The following is an 18159-nucleotide window of genomic DNA, read 5'->3' on the forward strand; positions in this document are numbered from 1 at the left end:
CTTACATATAAATGGAATATTTTTATAGGCACAACATCAGATCTGTTTACGACCTTCTAAATATGGTTTTTAACATGATTAGAGCCCTCTAGACATGAAATAACACCCCTATAATCACCTTTACACTCCTATTACCCAATATAGTAGACATAAGAACAGAACAAATATGATTTGTGCTCATGTGCGTTGCTGTAAATGAGTTCCTGTGCTCGGGGAGCTGAGTGTGTGTGTGTGTGTGTGTGTGTGGGGGGGGGGGGTCAGACAGGATGTGACGTGAAGGGTTCAGAGTTGAGCTTTAGCTAGGCGTGGCTTACGGCCCCAACACGTAAGGGATTATTGGGCCTGTTGTGAGGTTATTCAAAGCTGCAGTAAAAGCCTCTTGCGCCGGCGATCAAGTCTGGTGCTTGTGTGTCGCACCCGACATTACAGTAACATTAGTGACACCTAGTGACCAGTGTAGAATACTACATATCATTACATCTTTGAGCCTTCTGACTGTCTTCTGTTTGTACTTTATTTCATTTGGGTTTTTATTTCATTTTTGACTAATAATTGGTCGCATTCAACCACAAAACAACATCATTTAATAATGAATATATTTTTGAAAAACCGTGATAGAGCGAAGCCACAAAATTCGAAGCGTGACGCGGCACGAGATTACTGTATTGTTACAATGTCTTACATTGCTGTACTTATATATTGTTCAAATATGTTTTCATTTGTGCCTAAAATGATTGTGCTGTGTTTTATTGTGATTGTAATCATGATCAGCAAGAAAGCTGAAAGATTTTCAAGTCAAAAGCATCGCCCTGTATTTACTTGCTATCAGGTCGATAGTAAAATCTGCAGTATGGCCCTGACACTAACACCCATGCTGTCATTCAAACAATGTGAAAGCCAGGCTGCTATTCTGCCAGCTCACGTCATCGTGCGGCTATGAATGTTCCACATTCCAGGATGTTTGCTCTTTGAAGAAGCACAAGAAGACTTTTTTTTCCTCACAAGCTCCCAATTCTTTTCATCTCTGTACCGTACTCTTATTATAGCCTTAATACGGTAAAACTGCCATCAAGAAGCAAACATCACTAGCAAGTCTGATGCAAACTTGTGTGAAACAACACAGAATCACATCGTTAAAAGATAAATAAGCTCTGCTTACTCCTGACGGCATCACAACGCACAAGCGCCGTCTATTCAGTGAGCAGAAATGTCTGCTAAAACCATAAAAAGGACGACAATAACGACGGTTCACGCATCACAGCCTATCACAGCAGTCCCAGACAGCATGCAAATATGCCCCCTAGTGGCTGCGAGCTCTTCACTACATCTGTCATGCAAATAGTGCAGTCAGTGTACAACTACAAGCTTGTTTAGTAGCCAGTTTTAAGCATTGCAATACATTACATGTATACATTACTTGTTTGAATTCACTGTGCAAGTAGTTGGTTTTTATTTACCACAGAATTACACATTATATTGAAAAAGAGGGCAAAAAAAATAGGACATTAACACTACTTAATACATAACAGCATATCATAGCAATCACCTGATACCATGAAAACAAGGTCCCTACTGACTGATCAATAGAGCTGTAAATGTCATCAAATAAATGTTATTGGAGGATTAGAAAGTGGCGATACACTATATACAGTAATCCCTGGCCATTTTGCTCTTCCAATTTCGCTGCTTCACTCGCTCACAATTAAAAAAAAACATCTGTTTTGTGGTTCACGATGGCCGGTTATTAGTCACAAATATGCACATTTAAGCAAATTTAAAGTATTTGTTCCATAAAGGAAGTATTTTCAAGCATAAGAATGGCTAAATGAAGTAAAATACAAATATAAGGCATTCAGAAGACGCATTCAAAGACGTTGCGATGATATGTAGTATTCTACACTGGTCACTAGGTGTCAGTAATGTTACATTGATGAGACAATAGCCACTGCAGGAAGTACTTCAGTACAGACACTAGAAAAACAACAAGTAACTCTCCCAGGGGTAACGTGTGAGTCTTTATTATGTCTATGATCACTACTGTATTGGGTAATAGGTGTCTAAAGGTGACCATAGGTGTCTAAAGGTGTTATTTCATGCCTAGAAGGCTCTAATCATGTCAAAAATCGTATTTAGAAGGTGGTAAACAGGTTTTCCATGCTCTAACTACCAAAATATTCCATTTATACAGTAAATAAGAAATCCTACTTTGCAGAAATTCACTGATCACGGTGGAGCCTGGATCCAAATAACCGTGATAAATGAGGGATTACTGCATACTATACTACACTTTTATATACAATGTCTGGCCTTTGATGGAAAAACTGTAACCCAAAACCTAAAAGTGTTTAGACTGCGCAAAGTCGCTCCTAATTCAAATGCAGCATTCTCCACCATAGGACAGCGTGAGTGTCCTCAAGGTCAGGATGGAGGACAAAGTGCGTCACAAACCAACACAGCGAAGCGTCTTTCATGTCGCCGATAATGCACGCAGAGACAGACACACTAGTAAGCACTGAGTGGATGTGACCTCTGAACTGGGTCACAATGCGGCACGCTGGCCAAACAGCAGCAGCCACAACACGCACTGCAGCAAAACACTTCCATAAACATGTGTCGGCATTATTGTACCTAATGTTGTGACCAGTGGGTGTAAACTGTATGTGGAAAGAGAGCAAATCCATTTTAATTGTCAAATCAAAGACAACTGTTGTTCAGTTACTGAACACTTCCTCCCATACACGTTCTCCATCATTGATAAACAACTAGAAAATACCCAGTGGGATACGTTGCGGTTGTCCACAGTCATGCATTTCATATCGTGGTGCTTGCAGAGGTGCAGGTTTGTCATAAGTTTATGTGATATTGGAAATAACTCTTAGTGTAATGTACCATTGCAAACTACAAACCCAAGAACTAATATCTCATGACATTATGACACATTCCACCTGCTTTCCAACAAACTTGCACTGAAAGAAGTTAAGGTGTCAAGCGCAAATTTGAGTATGCTACAATTATTTGTATCATTCATTTGAAATGACATTTGCCAAAAAAAAAAAAAATACATTTCCTGTCGGAATTGACAGGTCAAATACATTTAGCAAGAAATATTAAGTGTTTTTTTTAAATGATTTTTTAACTTAAAATAATATAAAGTAACAAAAATAATAACAATTCAAATTCATATAAAATATTTTTTAAATATTACAAATAAAATAAAAATAAATAAATAAAATTAATAACAAAATTAAAATACATATAAAAAGATTTGTAAAAATAATAACATCAAATTTTTTTTTTAAAGTGTAATTTTGACGTTACATTATCTCCAGGCTTTTGCAGGCCACATAAAACAATATGGAAGGCCAAATCTGGCCCCCAGGCCTTGAGTTGGACACCTGTCCTCTAGACCCCACATGACGCAGGATGATAAAGAACTCAGCCATTCATCAAGCTGCCACTGAACGCTCCTATCGATCCATACATCAGTCAAACAGGTCCAACCCTCACTGCTCTCGTCGTCTTACGGGAGCACTGAAGGATGGACTCAGACAGCAAACCCCTGCTGACGATGATGATGATGATCTCCTCCTCGGGCGGAGAGAGCCCGCCACCGTCTGCAACCTCCCAGCGACCCCGCGCACCACCACCAATGATGCCTCCGAGCATCAGTCTGGCCTGCAGGCTTGTTCTTACACAAAGACCTGCTAACAATCAATAAGGATATCATCTGCCCACCATCCTGGCGGGCCGGTGGGCAGGGATCATGATTGGCTGTTGCTGCAGTGCAATGACACACACACACGCACGCTGACTCACATGTGGTGTTGTCCCCTCTTCTAATTCAATTGAATGGAAGGAGGAAGAACCTGAGCAGACTGCAGCAACGATGCACACCTGCTACAACAGGATGGGCTCAAACGGAGATATGTGTGTGTGCGTGTGTGTGTGTGTGAGTGTGTGTGCTGATTACACCGGAACACACACCCAAGTGTGACATTTGACCTTTTCACCCGTAAAAGAACATCATTTTGTACCAGGACGCCAACAAAGAAGGCCATCTTGCTTCATTATTGTACAGATTTGGAGAGCAAACCACAACTGCAGCACAAAAAAAAATGAAGAGGAGCCATTAGATTGTACTCACAGCAGGAATGGAGGAATGAAGGAATGGAGCGGAGGTGTCAGCATCGCAGGCCCAGGTGGAAGCTGGCTATGGTACGAGTCCTCTCCGAGTCCACAGAGGAGGTTCACAGAAAGGAAAGGGCACGGTCCGTCTGGGAGGAGAAGGAAAGGAGGGGGACAGTGAGGAAGAGGCTGAAGCGAAAGCAGAGGAAGGAGGAGGAGATTACGGGAGTGGCCTCCGTGCAGCTTTGGCAGCATTGGTCCTGAGCTCGGTGGGCGGGGCTACATAACCCAATGGCATATGGAGGGGGAGGGGGCAGTGAATGTGCGGAGGAGAAAAATCTCAGGAGCAGACACAGAAAGTGATGCAAAAAAAGACAGAAAATGGGGGCGGGCTATCATACTTAGGATTCCACCCAGTCACCCTTAAAAGGACAAAGGATGCGGTTTATTCCGTCTTAGCCTACATGACTATGTGGCAAATGAAAGACAGAATCATCACACAATGTCAACATCCTGCGCTGCAATATTTGCATGACAGCACAAACCTGCTGTCCAATCAGCTTCTTGATGAATTATTCAACTTGGGCGTATTCCGGACGTCAAGAGGGCCTGAAAGAGAAAACACATTCTCAAAAAGTATCAACGACAAAAAACACTTTTTTGAGCGTTGTCGTTGTGGGGAAGGGAGAAGGGAGGCAGCTGGCTGCTCCTTGGGGGGGAGGGGCCTTTGGGTGAGGGGCGGACACACACGCACACACACACACGCACGCACGCACACACACACACAGGTTGCCATTCTGCAACGTGGCGTTACCATGGAGACTGCCTCCGTCAATATGGCTACCGCAGTCTGGACAGCGCTGACAATACACATGAAAGGTGAGGAAGAAAAGGTGACGTTTAACAACATTACACACTTCCTTAGGTACACAAAACATCACAATTCATCCCATACAAAGATGACAATGCTCTGTTTTGACATTGCAACACAGCACGTGATGGAAACATGATTTATTCAGAAATATGTGAAAATGAGCACCATTCAGAACGATTGTTAGCTATGCACCCTGAGAGGATTTACATTAAATGTGATTTAGTAACAGCAGGAGTGTCCAAACTTTTTCCACTGAGGGCTTCATAAGTGAAAAATGAAAAGATGCAACTTTGCCACCTTGATATTTTGTACAGCAACACGCTATGGAGCAGCAATAAATAGCAATATATATATATAAATATATATATATATATATATATATATGTATATAACTTCTTAGCATAGCATAAGCATAAGTGTCTCAGCTTTGTCACATAGGTGACAAAGTCTATTGTTAGTATAGTCACTAGGGTCGCGGGAGCCTATCCCAGCTGACTTTGGGTGAGAGGCGGAGTAAACCCTGGAATGGTCGCCAGTCAATCACAGGGCAAACAACCATGCACACTCATGGACAAGTTATAGCTGCCAATTTAACCTAACATGCATGTTTTGTTTTGGAATGTGCACGGGGAGAACATGCACACTCCACACAGAAATGTCCAAATGGAGATTCGAACCCAGATCTTCCAAATCTCCTGTGTGGCCGCTCTTTGCTCTTTTTTCCCCCTTTTTTTGCTGTCTTCTTTTTTCCAAATGTTTCAACTTTCTTCTTCAGTAATCTTCATAAATTTTGCTTTCATAATATGACTTTTCCAAAAATGTCATCTCTATTTTGTTTCTCATAATATTCTGACTTTTCCAAAAATAACATCTTTTTATATAATAATATTTCAACTCTATGCTACTAACATTTTTGCTGTTGTTTTTTTTTAGTTTCCTAGTTAAACTTATATTTTTATAATGTGCCGCGGGCCGCAAATGGCCCCCGGGCCGCACTCTGGACACCCCTGAATTACAGCATAAAACATGAACATTTTATTACAATGAAGCACATTTAAGCCAAGTTAATGAAGTTCTACTGCAGTATAAACGGGCTGACCCCAACTCTAATGGAACATTCCCAAATGATTGCATGCAAGTAAAAGCTCCAATGTCGGTACTTTGCATCCTATGGCACCACCAGGTGCTTCGTTGGCGGGCCAGCAGCGCTAAAATGCTCTCCGCACGCTTCACTTTGTCACACACAGGCTGCCTTTGTAACACTGACCCATTTAAGCACCCGCCCCCCTCCAAAGACAAAGGCCGGATTGAGTAAGAATCTGAATGCATCCACAATCTGATGTCATTCTTTGACAGCAGGGAGGACAACAAAAGAGCAGCAATAAATAGCAAGGTTGGCAAGTATAAAAATAAAAGCACTATTTTAACATACAGGCATGTCAAAGTTTTCTTGGGTCCAACACTTGCTGCGACCAGAAGATGTCAAATAATGGACAAATAATAAACGTGATGCATATGACTGATGCATCCTTCTCTCATGACTGCTGCCATCTAGTGGGAACACTTGTAAAACTGGGCTTTCCTGCACATAAACATGTAGAATTTAGACAAAATGTTTTCTGTTTTCTCTGCTCAAATTTAGTTAAGTCAATTATATTTATATAGCAGCAATTCCAGACCTGCCAACCTTGAAGAAATCTTCTAACTACTACCCGCCCAGGGCACTTTTATTTATAGTAATGTCTCATTTATCACAGTTAATTGGTTGCAGAACCTCCCAAGCCCCACCATTTATAAATTGAATAATTTTGTAGTTAGAGAAAAAGAAAACCTGCTTACAACCTTATAAATATGTTTTTAAACATTATTAGAGTCCCTAAAGTCATCTTCACACTCCTATTATAGTCAACATGATAAGACAAAATAAGACATAAATAAGACTCGTGCTTGTGTGTGTTGCTGTAAATGTGTTCTGGTGCTTTGGGAGTTGGGGGGTGGGGGAGGTAAACAGGAAGTGACACTGGGGTTGGTGTGTGTGAGGTGGGGGGGATGATTATACCTGATGTGAGAGCATTCAAACCTGCAAAAAAGCCTTTTCTTCCGGTGATCAAGTTTGGCACTTGTGTGTCTCACCCAACATTATAGTAACATTACTGACACCTAGTGACCAGTGTAGAACACTGCATATCATCACAATGTCGTTGAATGGGTCTTCTGAATGCCTTATATTTCTACTCTACTTCATTTAGACATTTTTATGCTTGAAAATGCTTAATTTAGGCAAAAAATCAAAAAAGCATGATTTATTTATTTATGTATTTTTGAAAAATCGTGAGAGTGAAGCCAAAAAATTGTGCCTTGAAAAGCGCTTCTCAATAAAATGTATTATGAAATGGTAAATGCTCTTTCACTTGTATCGCGCTTTTCAACCTCCAAGGCACTCAAAGCGCTGTGTACACTGCTAGCACATTCACCTACTGATGACGCAGCATCGGAGCAACTGGGGGTTCAGGAGCTTGCCCAAGGACACTTCGACACAATCACGGAGGATCTAACCCGCAACCTTCCGGTTGGGAGACGACCACTCTACCACCTGAGCCATGCCGCTAATTATTAGTATGCCTTCTGGTCTATTTTTTCCTGTTTTTTATTTAATTTTATTTCTCCAATGTGCCATAAACAATTAGCCACGTGATGCAAATGGGGCCACACTTTGGACACCCCTGCTTTTGTAGCTCTTAGTGGCGTGACGTCAACGTTGTTAGCTTCGGTGCTAATGAACAACAGCAATTAAGGCGAGAAGGGGAGTGTTATGGCATCTGAAACTAACCGATGCGTTACAGCAGTCAGCAGATTTGAAATCGGAGGAGAAGGCGTTCACGGAGGTGTCCGCCCCCCGAACGAGTCGTACACAGACAGGAAATACTACACTATAAGCCGACCAATCACAGCCTTAACTGTCAGCATCGCCACAGCTCGAGTGTTTTTCTTGGAGACTCAACAAGAAAACTGAATACACAAAAAATGTGACAAAATGCGTACCTGAGAGCAGCGAAGCGTATTCAAGAGTGAAAATACGTGGCGTGTAGGAAAAAGGCATACATGTTGGCAGGTGTGCAATTCCCATCAGATGGAAACTCAAGGCACTTCACACATGCAGCAGGTCTAGAACCACACTCCGCCTACGTTCAAGAGAACCGTCCGAACCCAACATCAGCAAGCAATGTGTGACCTCCAGCCTCCGTGGTGCGGCCGTCAGGAATGAATCTTCAAAGGTGATATTATGTGACATTTTTCATTTTTAGACAGAAACCTCTGACACCTCCAGGTGGTTCCTACACGTCAGTTCCGAAACCTTTCTGGCTTTCCTTGCCAGCCTGCAGTCTACCAAAATCACCAAGCCGCTTGAAGAAGCCAGAAAAGAGTCCGGATGATTCCGATTTGTTCCATGAAGTCTTGGGTGGAATGTTTGCACACTTTTGCTCCACTGATTTCCCCTCTTGGGTGTTTTCCCTGTTTGGGCTGAGAGGAATGTTAGCGGATTGTTGAGGTAGCGTCTCCGTAAAGTCAAACACTTGCTTGCCTCCAGCCGCCTCCTTCTCCTCCTTGTCTCTAGTGGCAGGGGCTGGATCCCACACCTCGTCCTCCTCTTCCTCATCCCTGTTTTTGACTTTGACAGGAAGTGTGTGTCGACGACCGATGTTATGCTTTGAGGAAGGTGGAGAGTTGAGCAAGAAGCAGACCAGTTCCTCATTAGTGGGGTCTCCGGGGTATCTGTCTGTTTCCGTGTCAAACGTGCGCTGTCGAGGTGCGGCGGTTGCCGGCTGGGGAGATTTGGGGTTTTCCGAGTTAAACTCAGTAGACGAGACGCTGCCTCGACTGCTCTGGTAGAGCAAAACCTTCCGAGACGCTTCACGCAGTTTTTGGGCCTCTTCCTCGTTGTTGTCCTGGAGGTCCTCCTCGTCGATGTCAGTGGTGGTGGAGATGGAGCGAGCAGAGGAGGAAATGCTGGTAGTCCTACAGGCTGCTTCTCCTGAAGGTATCGTCTCCTCTCCTTGTTCCTTCTCAGACCCAACACCCGTCTCCTGAGCTTCTTTGTGGGACCTTCCTGTGAGTTCGGCTGCTGAATTCCACTCTTTCTTCGCCTTTAAGGATTCTGTTCTTTTCAGCGTGGGCAGGTTTTCCTGGGAGGTGATCTCAGACAGGCTCCCAGTTTGAGGGCTTCCACCGACCGGGCAGCCGTAAGTGGATGAGGGCCGTCCCGATCGTCTCCTGGAGAGTCTGCTGGTCAGGAAGTTATGCAGGATGGACTCTAAGGCAATCCCTTCCATTTCCTTGTCTCTGGTGGAGCAGGTGGCCGTGGACCTGCGCTTGGCGGCGCTCTGCAGCCTGTTTCTGTGCCGTCGCTTCACCTCCGCCACCTCTCGGGCCTTGTTCTCCTGCAAAAGAAAGTCACGAGTTCACAGTCAAAGTGACGTTTTCATCGAAGCAAAACACCGCAGGAGCTGACCTGCATGGCTCGCAGAAATTTCTCGCAGAAGGAGTCAAAAATGGAGCAACATTCCTCCAGCCTGAACTTGTTGGGGTCCTCGCAGAAGTACTCGGCCACAGAGTGGCTGCTCGACTGAAGCTCCCGGAGATCACGCTCCACCTCGGCCAAGCAGGCCTCGGCATCCTGAACGTAACAAAACTGTGAGGCTAATAACGTCTCCTCTGACACATCAATGAATTATTCTCCACACGTCCTTCTCACCTTGAGGAAGCCTTCCATCTGAGCCTTGAGGTCTTCCTGCTTTAAAGTATTTGCTTTGGCAGCTTTCACTTTCTTCACCTGTCTGTCAAACTCTGCTTCAATGTCACCTTTATTTATTCTGAAAAAAGGAAATAAAGGCTTTCATCATATACTTCTGCCTAAATGAAGCATTTTCAAGCTAAATGAAGTAAAATACAAATATAAGGCATCCAGAAGCCACATTCAAAGATGACGTTATGATATGTAGTATTCCACTCATCATACTTCAAATGCAGCTACTGCCATCTTGTGGAGTTAATAACAAAAAAAAAAGCCACAGCTGTTAATGCCAATGTTTTATGATCAGGTGCTAATTAGCTAAGTTAATTGAACAGAGGTGTTAATTGGAGCATTTACACTAAAACGATTTGCCCTGAAAATGATGATAAATGAAGAATAGTGAGCATTAGCTAACAATAAACATCTATGGGTGTCAACGAGGACGTGTTGGACCGGCCCACCCAGCACGTGTTTACCTCGCAGCTGCTTTAATGTGTTGGAGTTGGTCAGGAAAGTTCAGTAAGCCCGTGTCAGCGTTCTGAGCTTGCTGGAGGAAAAATCAAATGATATATGTCAGGAAGAAAAAAAACAAACACAGAAAATGAAAGCAACGTCATCCACTGACCATCACAACATAGTGCATGAGGTTCATTCCAGGTTTGTTTGCTTTGGTGTCCACTAACTTGAGCAGTGAAGCCATCCGGAAGCCCACAGCACTGCCAGCATACCCGCCCTGTCAATCAAACAAACCCAGCTTAGACACACAACCTTGATGGACTTTCAGTCATGTATTCACGACAATAGACACACTCACGGCATTCATGTAATTCCCTGTCTTCAGCACCAGCCGAATGACAGAGTGAAGGCTGTCAGAATCCAAAAGCTCTAACAGAACAAACATGCAGAGTTTGCTGAAGGTATTAGGAAATAAAATAAATGTTAAAGTATAGTACCGTTCCCAGCAGCTTTCAAAGTATCAATGAATCCTCTCATTTCAGCCATGAAGGGGAAAAACTCTTCTTTCAGGACCAAGCTGCTGAGACGCTCCTCATAACTGCAAACACACACACGCACACAAAGTTCTACTCATTGGAAAACCACAGTCAGCAGAATTTGGGGATGTTAAGAATGCCGGAGCTCACCTGGGGATCTGGACCAGCATCAGCATGAACAGGTCTGCATCCGGGAGGGCTGATTGGTCGCCCTCGAATTTAAGCAACTGTTTCACCTGCAACAAACAAATTCAAATCAGACGCTAGATATTCTCACATCTTGGAAAGAAGCATCTTTGGTAACACAACTAGCACATCTCACTAGCAGTGCTTCATTTACTTATCGTCGCTTATTAAGCGGTAACTCATTTAGTAATTACTGTGTGCATTCATAAAGCTTTCACCAGGGTATCCTCACAAAGTAACACCAAAAAGCCTTATGTTAGATCAATCTTTCAGTTCTTTAGCTTTATTTCATTTATGAAATAAAATGTAAATAAAATGTAAAGTGTTGGGAATAACTGTGTTCTAAATAGTCCTTATTGTTTTCCAGTAACAGGTAATTAATTCAATACAAATTCAAATGGAACACTACAAAAACACTCCCCCCTAGCGTTTTGGAAGAAAATTGCAAGTCATAACCTCGTGCAACATCTCTCAACTACGCTACAAAGCTAAATCCCCTTTCTTTTACATATTTCAAGGTTTTTCAAAAAAAGCAAAGCAAAAATGACTTTCCCTGGTGACTAATTACATTTAAGAAGGAGTAACTCCGCTGCTGCTTCAATTAATTTTGGCGGAAAATAACGAGTATGTCACGGTGGGAGGTTGCGGCTGTTAGAAGCTTGACCCCCCGTATGCAGAGAAGCGGCGGCGAAGTGCAAAAATAAAAGTAGTTTTATTGCACAAGACAACAATAACAAAACCAAAGGTGACAAAGGAAAAGCTCTGTATGAAAAATGATACAAAAATAATACAAGTAAGTCTAGGTGACAGCACTGGTAAGGTAACACGGTTCATCAACGATGAAAATGACAACAACAATGAACCAGCGCGTCTTTTAACTGTCACTGATAAGTATTGACCGCAGCTGTGCGGCCACCAGGCGTGGAGCGGCAGTTCCTTCCGCCACACCGGAAGCACCGCTTGCCAGAATAATGGCGCAGGACAGGAAGTACACGCTCTTGTCCTGCGAAGCGTTACAGAGTAAGTACAGTAATGCCTCGCCACTTTGTCTTTCAAATTTAGTGGCTTCACTCTAGCATAGCTTTTCAAAAATATATGAATTAACAAATCGTGCTGGTTTGTGGTTGAATGCAGCCTATTATTAGTAAAAAAATATGCATATTTAAGCAGATTGTATGTATTTTTTTTCCAAGCACAAAAATGGCTAAATGAAGTAAAATACAAATATAAGGCATTCAGAAGACGCATTCAAAGACGTTGTGATGATATGTAGCATTCTACTCCGGTTGTGTGAGACACACAAGCACTAGGCTTGATCGCCGGAACAGTAGAGTTTTATTGCAGGTTTGAGAACCAGTAATCCCTAACACCAAGCTAAAACTCAACTCTGAACTCCCGTTGTCACTTCCTGTCCTCTTCCCACTCACCTCCCCTACTACAGGACCACATTTACCGCAACACATGAGGATGAGTCTTATTTATGTCTTATTTTCTCTTATTATGTCTGCTATATTGTGTAATAGGAGTGTAAATGTGACCACTGGGGTGTTATTTCATGTCTAGAGGGCTCTAATAATGTTAAAAAAACATATTTAGAAGGTCATAAACAGGTTTTCTATGCTCCAACTACAAAAATATTAAATTTAAAAATAAGGAATCCTACTTTGGAAAAACTCACTTATCATGGTCAGGTCTGGAACCAATTAACCACAATAAATGAGGGATTACTGTATAACTAACTAGATGAAGACATTGCGTGTGAATGACCGAGCCTGATGAGGTGGGGGAAAAACAAAAGTGAGCAAAAAAAGAAATAATAAAAGGAAAAAAGGAATATAAATTATATTTGATGTATAAGAGTATTCAAGACTATGACATCATGAAAGACAAAACATATATGATGTATGTTAAATGTTTTAGGGAGCCTTAATGTCTGGATTGTGCTGAACCATTTGATGTTGGAATTCTTAGAATTGGTTGAAAAATGTTGAAGAAGTTGAGTAATTAAGATCAAAGGAAATTACAGTAATTAAGAGCAAAGGAAAAGTGGGAATATCGGGAAAAGTTGGAATTTTGGGAATGTTAGTTCGAAGCCCTGGATGTGTGGAATGTTTTCTGGTTGGAATGGTTTGAATCGGTTGAGAAAGGTACGAGTGATGGAAGTTTGAAAAATGGCCCATTCATTTTCAATGGGAAAAATTCCATGAAAATGTTGGATTTTGGGACAATCTGGGACATTTTTGAAAAAACTGAAATGGTCGCATAGGATTCCCGAACGAGCTGAACGATTTGATGCTCGAATGGTGTGAATTGGTTGAAAAATGGAGGAGGAGTTAGCGGACAAAAAAAATCAAAAAATCATGGAGAAACTTATGTGTGTGATCATTCACACAATCATTTTTGAAAGTAATTTTCATTATTATACTGATGACAACCTTTTGTAAAGCGTTCATAAACCCTTGATAAGGGTACCCTCACAAAGTGGTACCAAAAAGTGTACAGTCTTACTGAGTGATCGTAGTTTATTAGTCTTTCTAAGTATTAAGTTAATCACAACCCATTCAAATCGGTACCCTCGTTAACGGTTGAGAAGGTGACACTAAAACCAAAAATGCTGTCAAATTGACACCGTTTCAAAACAAAAAAGTGCGACAGTCACCTCTCCTTCGTCCGGCAGCAGCTTAAACAGCTCCCTCAGTTTTCCACAACCAAAAGCGAGTCCACTTCCTGCTCTGATGTCTTCGATCATGTCCGCCACAGGCCTGCGGAAGGATGGACCATCACATCACAGTTAGGCGGGGTTTGCCACTTGTGATCCTAGGAGCAATAATATGCTCTCCATTGGCATTGACATCTGTTATTTGTTCTAATTTATGTGCATAAGCGTCTTATGTTATTTATAATGTGTTAATATATTTTATATATATCTATATATGCTGTGTAGGATGCACAGGGCATGCTAAATAGCCTTCAGCAACACATTTCTCATCTCTCCCCGTAAAGTTCCAAATAGACGAGACCTGCCGGGACATGCAATTGTGACGCAGCGGCACTGTTGCGCAAAAATCACTAAATTGCAACCAACCACTCACCGCTTAAACTGCTTGAGGAAAATGCCAATGTTCATGCTCCTCTTGGAGCCAAGAATGGACATCTGAGGAAGGGACAGGAAGCGGCAGCAAGGGTCATTCTCACAGTGCAAAGGTTAAGAATTTGCGGTGCTTCACCACACAAAACAAAAAGAGGCTACGAAACATGAAAGCCCACATCTGGGAGGCGTGTTTAACCACCAGGGTGCCCCAACAGCAACATCAGAGATGAACTAACACAGAAAAATACGTTTGAGGCTCATTTTTGAACGACTGCTCACATGATCTCATTAAAGAACGGTGTCATAGGACCGCTATCATATACCTTCCCTAAGCAAACAGGAGAAGAGATCACATTCCTGACACATTGCGTAACAGTGTTTACCTTTATTCTAGTAGGCAGTGTTCACTTTACTGCCTAAGAACATTCAGGGAGACCTTAAACGTGCGCTGGATTAATCCGAGTCTTTATTATTGGTTCAAGGCCACAGCTATCTTTGATTTTGTGGTCTCTTCCATTTCATTTTTGCATTACTTGTATGCATGGAGTGATCGTTCTTCCTCATTTTCTAACAAAATACATTCATAAATTCCCATAAAATGCACTTTGGACACGTCATTACGCCTATTAATGTTTCAAAAGATGAAACCATACATTTATAAAAATAAATAAATAAATACAAATGACTTTAATAAAAGTGCAAACAGTAATTGAAATAAATAGCAATAAAAATGACTTAAGTGTAAAAAAATATATAAAAATACATAAATATTTTAAAATGAGTAAAGTGTAAAAAACAAAAATAAATACAAATAGAAATGACATAAAACTGTAAAAATTAAAGATAAAAACTATGTTAAAAATGTAAAAATGTAAAAACAAAACCAAACAAACAAATAAACAAACAAATCACTAAAATAGAAACGTAAAAAATATATAAATACAAATAAAAATTACTTAAACAAAAATTTGAAAAATGTTTATAAAAATGACTTAAATAAAAGTGTAAAAAAATAAATAAAAATGATTTCAATAAAAAGTGGGTTGCGATTTAATGACCATGGGAAAATGTGGGTCCCAGGTTGAGATCGGTTGAGAACCACTGTTCTAAATAACTCATCGATCTTCAAGCGACTGCATGCAAATTGCTCCAAATTACATTTTTTAAAAACAAAAAAAATGAGAACCACCGCCAGCTAGCATATGTGACCAATACTGGTTTAAAAGAACAGATTTTTCTGGATTTTTCACAATTACCAATTAAACTACATAAAAATCATTCATGGTGTGGTTGGCATCCAGTTGAAAAAGACATAACAGACGGAGGGGGCTCCCCATTCCTCTTGCACTCACCAGCTCTCCCCCGGGGGCAGATGCAGCCGGGGTGCCCCTGACACTGTGGCGGCCGAGGGCGTTGAGGTGCTGCTGGGCCTGCTTGTGACTGAACAGCTCCTCTATGTGATCCGTGTCCAGCTCGTAATCGCCGTCCGTTTGATCCGCTGTCCAGATGTTGCGCTTTCCCATCACGGTGTCCTTCGGGATGGTCTCCCAGTTGAAGTTGCGCATCCTGGAGCGTCGACGCAGCCCCTTGGAACCCAGGGCGCTCGGGGGTGGCGGCGGGGGAGGTGGCAGTAAAGGTGGCGGAGGAGGAGGTGGTGGTGGTGGAGCGGGGCCGCCTGGTTGCATCTTTGTGCCGGGGGGTGATCAGTAACGCTGGGTGGCGGTCATGGGCTCAACTAAGAAAGCCCTGCAGCAGCATGATGATGATTTACGGCACATCAACTTACAACACTCCTACATTTGGAAACCTACACACTTTGTCATGTTGGAAACACCACTGACTGACGGAGGTCACATTACTTCACTGACTACCAAAGAATTGTATTGTATTGTATTGTATTGTATGTACTTTATTCATCCCACAGCGGGGAAATTTACTTGTTACAGCAGCAAGCAAGCAAGACAAGTAAAGAGAACAGTAAAGTAAAGTAAAGTAAAGCATCGTGACTACACATGAATATAGGATGGTACCTGCCTACTCCTTTTAGTACCACTTTAAAATAACATGAACAAGTTTAAAGAGAGGAGAAGACGAGTGACTGTGACGAGAGGCTGGTTTTTTACACTTGTAAGATTGTTAAAAATGTTAAAAAGCATGTCATGTGAAGTTTTCTTGCCTTCCAGGCCATGGTTAACTTATTTTTACACTTGTATGGCAATGTGAAATGTTAAAAAGCGAGGAATGCGAAGAGACTCGCCTTCCAGGCTACAGGAGGTCTACCTTTACACTTGTATGACTGCTAAAAATGAAAATGTGACGTTTGCCCAACTGTGAGGCTCCGGTTAACTTGTTTTTATGCTTGCAAGACTGTTAAAAGTGTTAAAAAGCGTGAAATGTGATGCTTGCAATGTAAGCCTCTCAGGCTACAGTTAGTTTATTTTTACACTTGAATGTAAAAAATATTCACACATCAAACATGAATCAAATATGAAGTTTGACATATTTATCAGGCTATGGCTAACTTATTTTTACACTTTTATGATGGTTAACACCGTTAAAAAGTATGAAATGTGAGGTTTGCTCGCCCCCCCAGGCCATGGTTAACTTATTTTCACACTTATGTGGTAGTTTAAAATATTAAAAAGCGTGACTCGCGAAGAAACTCGCCTCCCAGGCTACAGGAGGCTTACTTTTCCACTTTTATGACCGCTAAAAATGAAAATGTGAACGTAAATGTGGCTGTAAAACGTTAAAAAGCATAAAACGTGACATTTGCAATGTGAAGAGACCCGCCTCCCAGGCTACAGAGGGCTTATTTTTACACTTGAATGACTGTTTTAAGTGTTAGAAAGCATAAAATGCTAAGTGTGATGCCGCCCAGGTCACGGTTTAAGTTATTTGTACACTTGTATGACTGGTAAAAATGTTTAAAAGCGTGACCTGTGAAGTTGACTCGTCTCCCAGGCTATGGTTAACTTATTTTTACACTTTTATGACTGTTTTGCATGTTAAGCGAGAAATGAGAAGTTGGCTTGCCCCCCCAAGGCAACAGTTAACTTATTTGTACACTTGCATGATTGTTAAAAATGTTAAAAAGCGTGAAATGCGACGTGTGAAGTTGACTCTGCTCAAGTAATCCAGTGTCCTCATGTGTTTGCTGCGCTGACGTCATGTATCATTAAAGGTGAGTCATTTTATTTCCTTATAGCTTTGTCATACGGCTGTTGACTTCTTTTTTAGAACTTAACAACAGTTAATTGTGTCAGAATATTACTTAGCGGCTGGAATCATTATTTCCGGTGGGAAAATGTTACTTTTTTAATACAAACCAATGGGAGCTTCGACTGTCTTGAGTTAAAACTCTGATGACTGACACTGATCCAATGGAAAATGCAAGTTTCTGCCCTTTGGCTTTTTGTGACGTGCATGAAGTGTAACTTCATTGGCATTGCTACACTTTATTTCTAAGAGAGCGGGTAAAACAACACAGCATTATCAGGCCTTGCTATTTGGTATGCAATGTAAACCCTTCATAATTGTACCTGCATTTTATAATGGGGGTGATCAAACATACTGTCAACTGTTCTGTCGTGTAAGCAACTTCTAACCTACTGAATCTCAAGCAAGCAGTAAAACAGCAACTCACCTTTTTGCTAGCCTGCTGCACCATTGAAAGTATTTTGTCCCTTTTTCACTCCAGACTTGCTCCTGTCGTGCTGAAACATGAACGGTGTCGCAACTCCTCCAGCCTGCATGGAAAGAAGGGAGAAGGACACGCCCATGCAAAGAAGGGAAGCGGCGGCCTGCTCACTCTTCCAGCAGGAGCACCTCTGGGATCACCTCTGGAGCTCCTCGATTTGCTGGCAGGCAGCACTTTTATTTCTGAGCGGCCGCAGTGGACTGTGTGCGCTCGGCTGGATTTATGGACTCAAGCAACGTGATTAGCTGGGCTAGAAGATAGAGAGAAGCAAGCATTGATTTGTTTCAAAGGAGCTTTTAGCACACAAACAGACTTTTAATCATTAGCCGTGAAGAAAGTTGGCGAACAAGCTAATGAATGAATAAGCGTTTAAGGGGAGATAATACCGTCCATTATTGA

General features: G+C 41.8%; 1 protein-coding gene across 5 annotated transcripts in view; it reads right to left on the bottom strand.

Annotated features, from left to right (window-relative positions):
• The window catches only part of LOC129191199 (tripartite motif-containing protein 3-like), a 35518-nt gene extending 17742 nt beyond the window's left edge, over positions 1–17776 (bottom strand). The window contains exons 1-13 of one of the 5 annotated variants that reach the window (XR_008573160.1): positions 17707–17776; positions 15413–15806; positions 14062–14123; positions 13629–13731; positions 10934–11019; positions 10745–10845; positions 10606–10676; positions 10417–10524; positions 10268–10338; positions 9753–9870; positions 9510–9674; positions 4671–9438; positions 4145–4274 (exon numbers count right to left, since the gene is read on the bottom strand). The gene's annotated coding sequence lies outside the window, so the exon portion shown is untranslated. Of the gene's footprint in view, positions 1–4144; positions 4560–4670; positions 9439–9509; positions 9675–9752; positions 9871–10267; positions 10339–10416; positions 10525–10605; positions 10677–10744; positions 10846–10933; positions 11020–13628; positions 13732–14061; positions 14124–15412; positions 15807–17706 lie in introns of those variants that run through there. The other 4 variants (XR_008573161.1, XM_054794314.1, XM_054794313.1 and 1 more) reach the window with 4 other exon arrangements.
• Between the last annotated feature and the right edge of the window lie 383 nt (positions 17777–18159).

The sequence above is a fragment of the Dunckerocampus dactyliophorus genome, chromosome 12, assembly GCF_027744805.1.
Source record: "Dunckerocampus dactyliophorus isolate RoL2022-P2 chromosome 12, RoL_Ddac_1.1, whole genome shotgun sequence".
Taxonomy (NCBI): Eukaryota; Metazoa; Chordata; class Actinopteri; order Syngnathiformes; family Syngnathidae; genus Dunckerocampus; species Dunckerocampus dactyliophorus.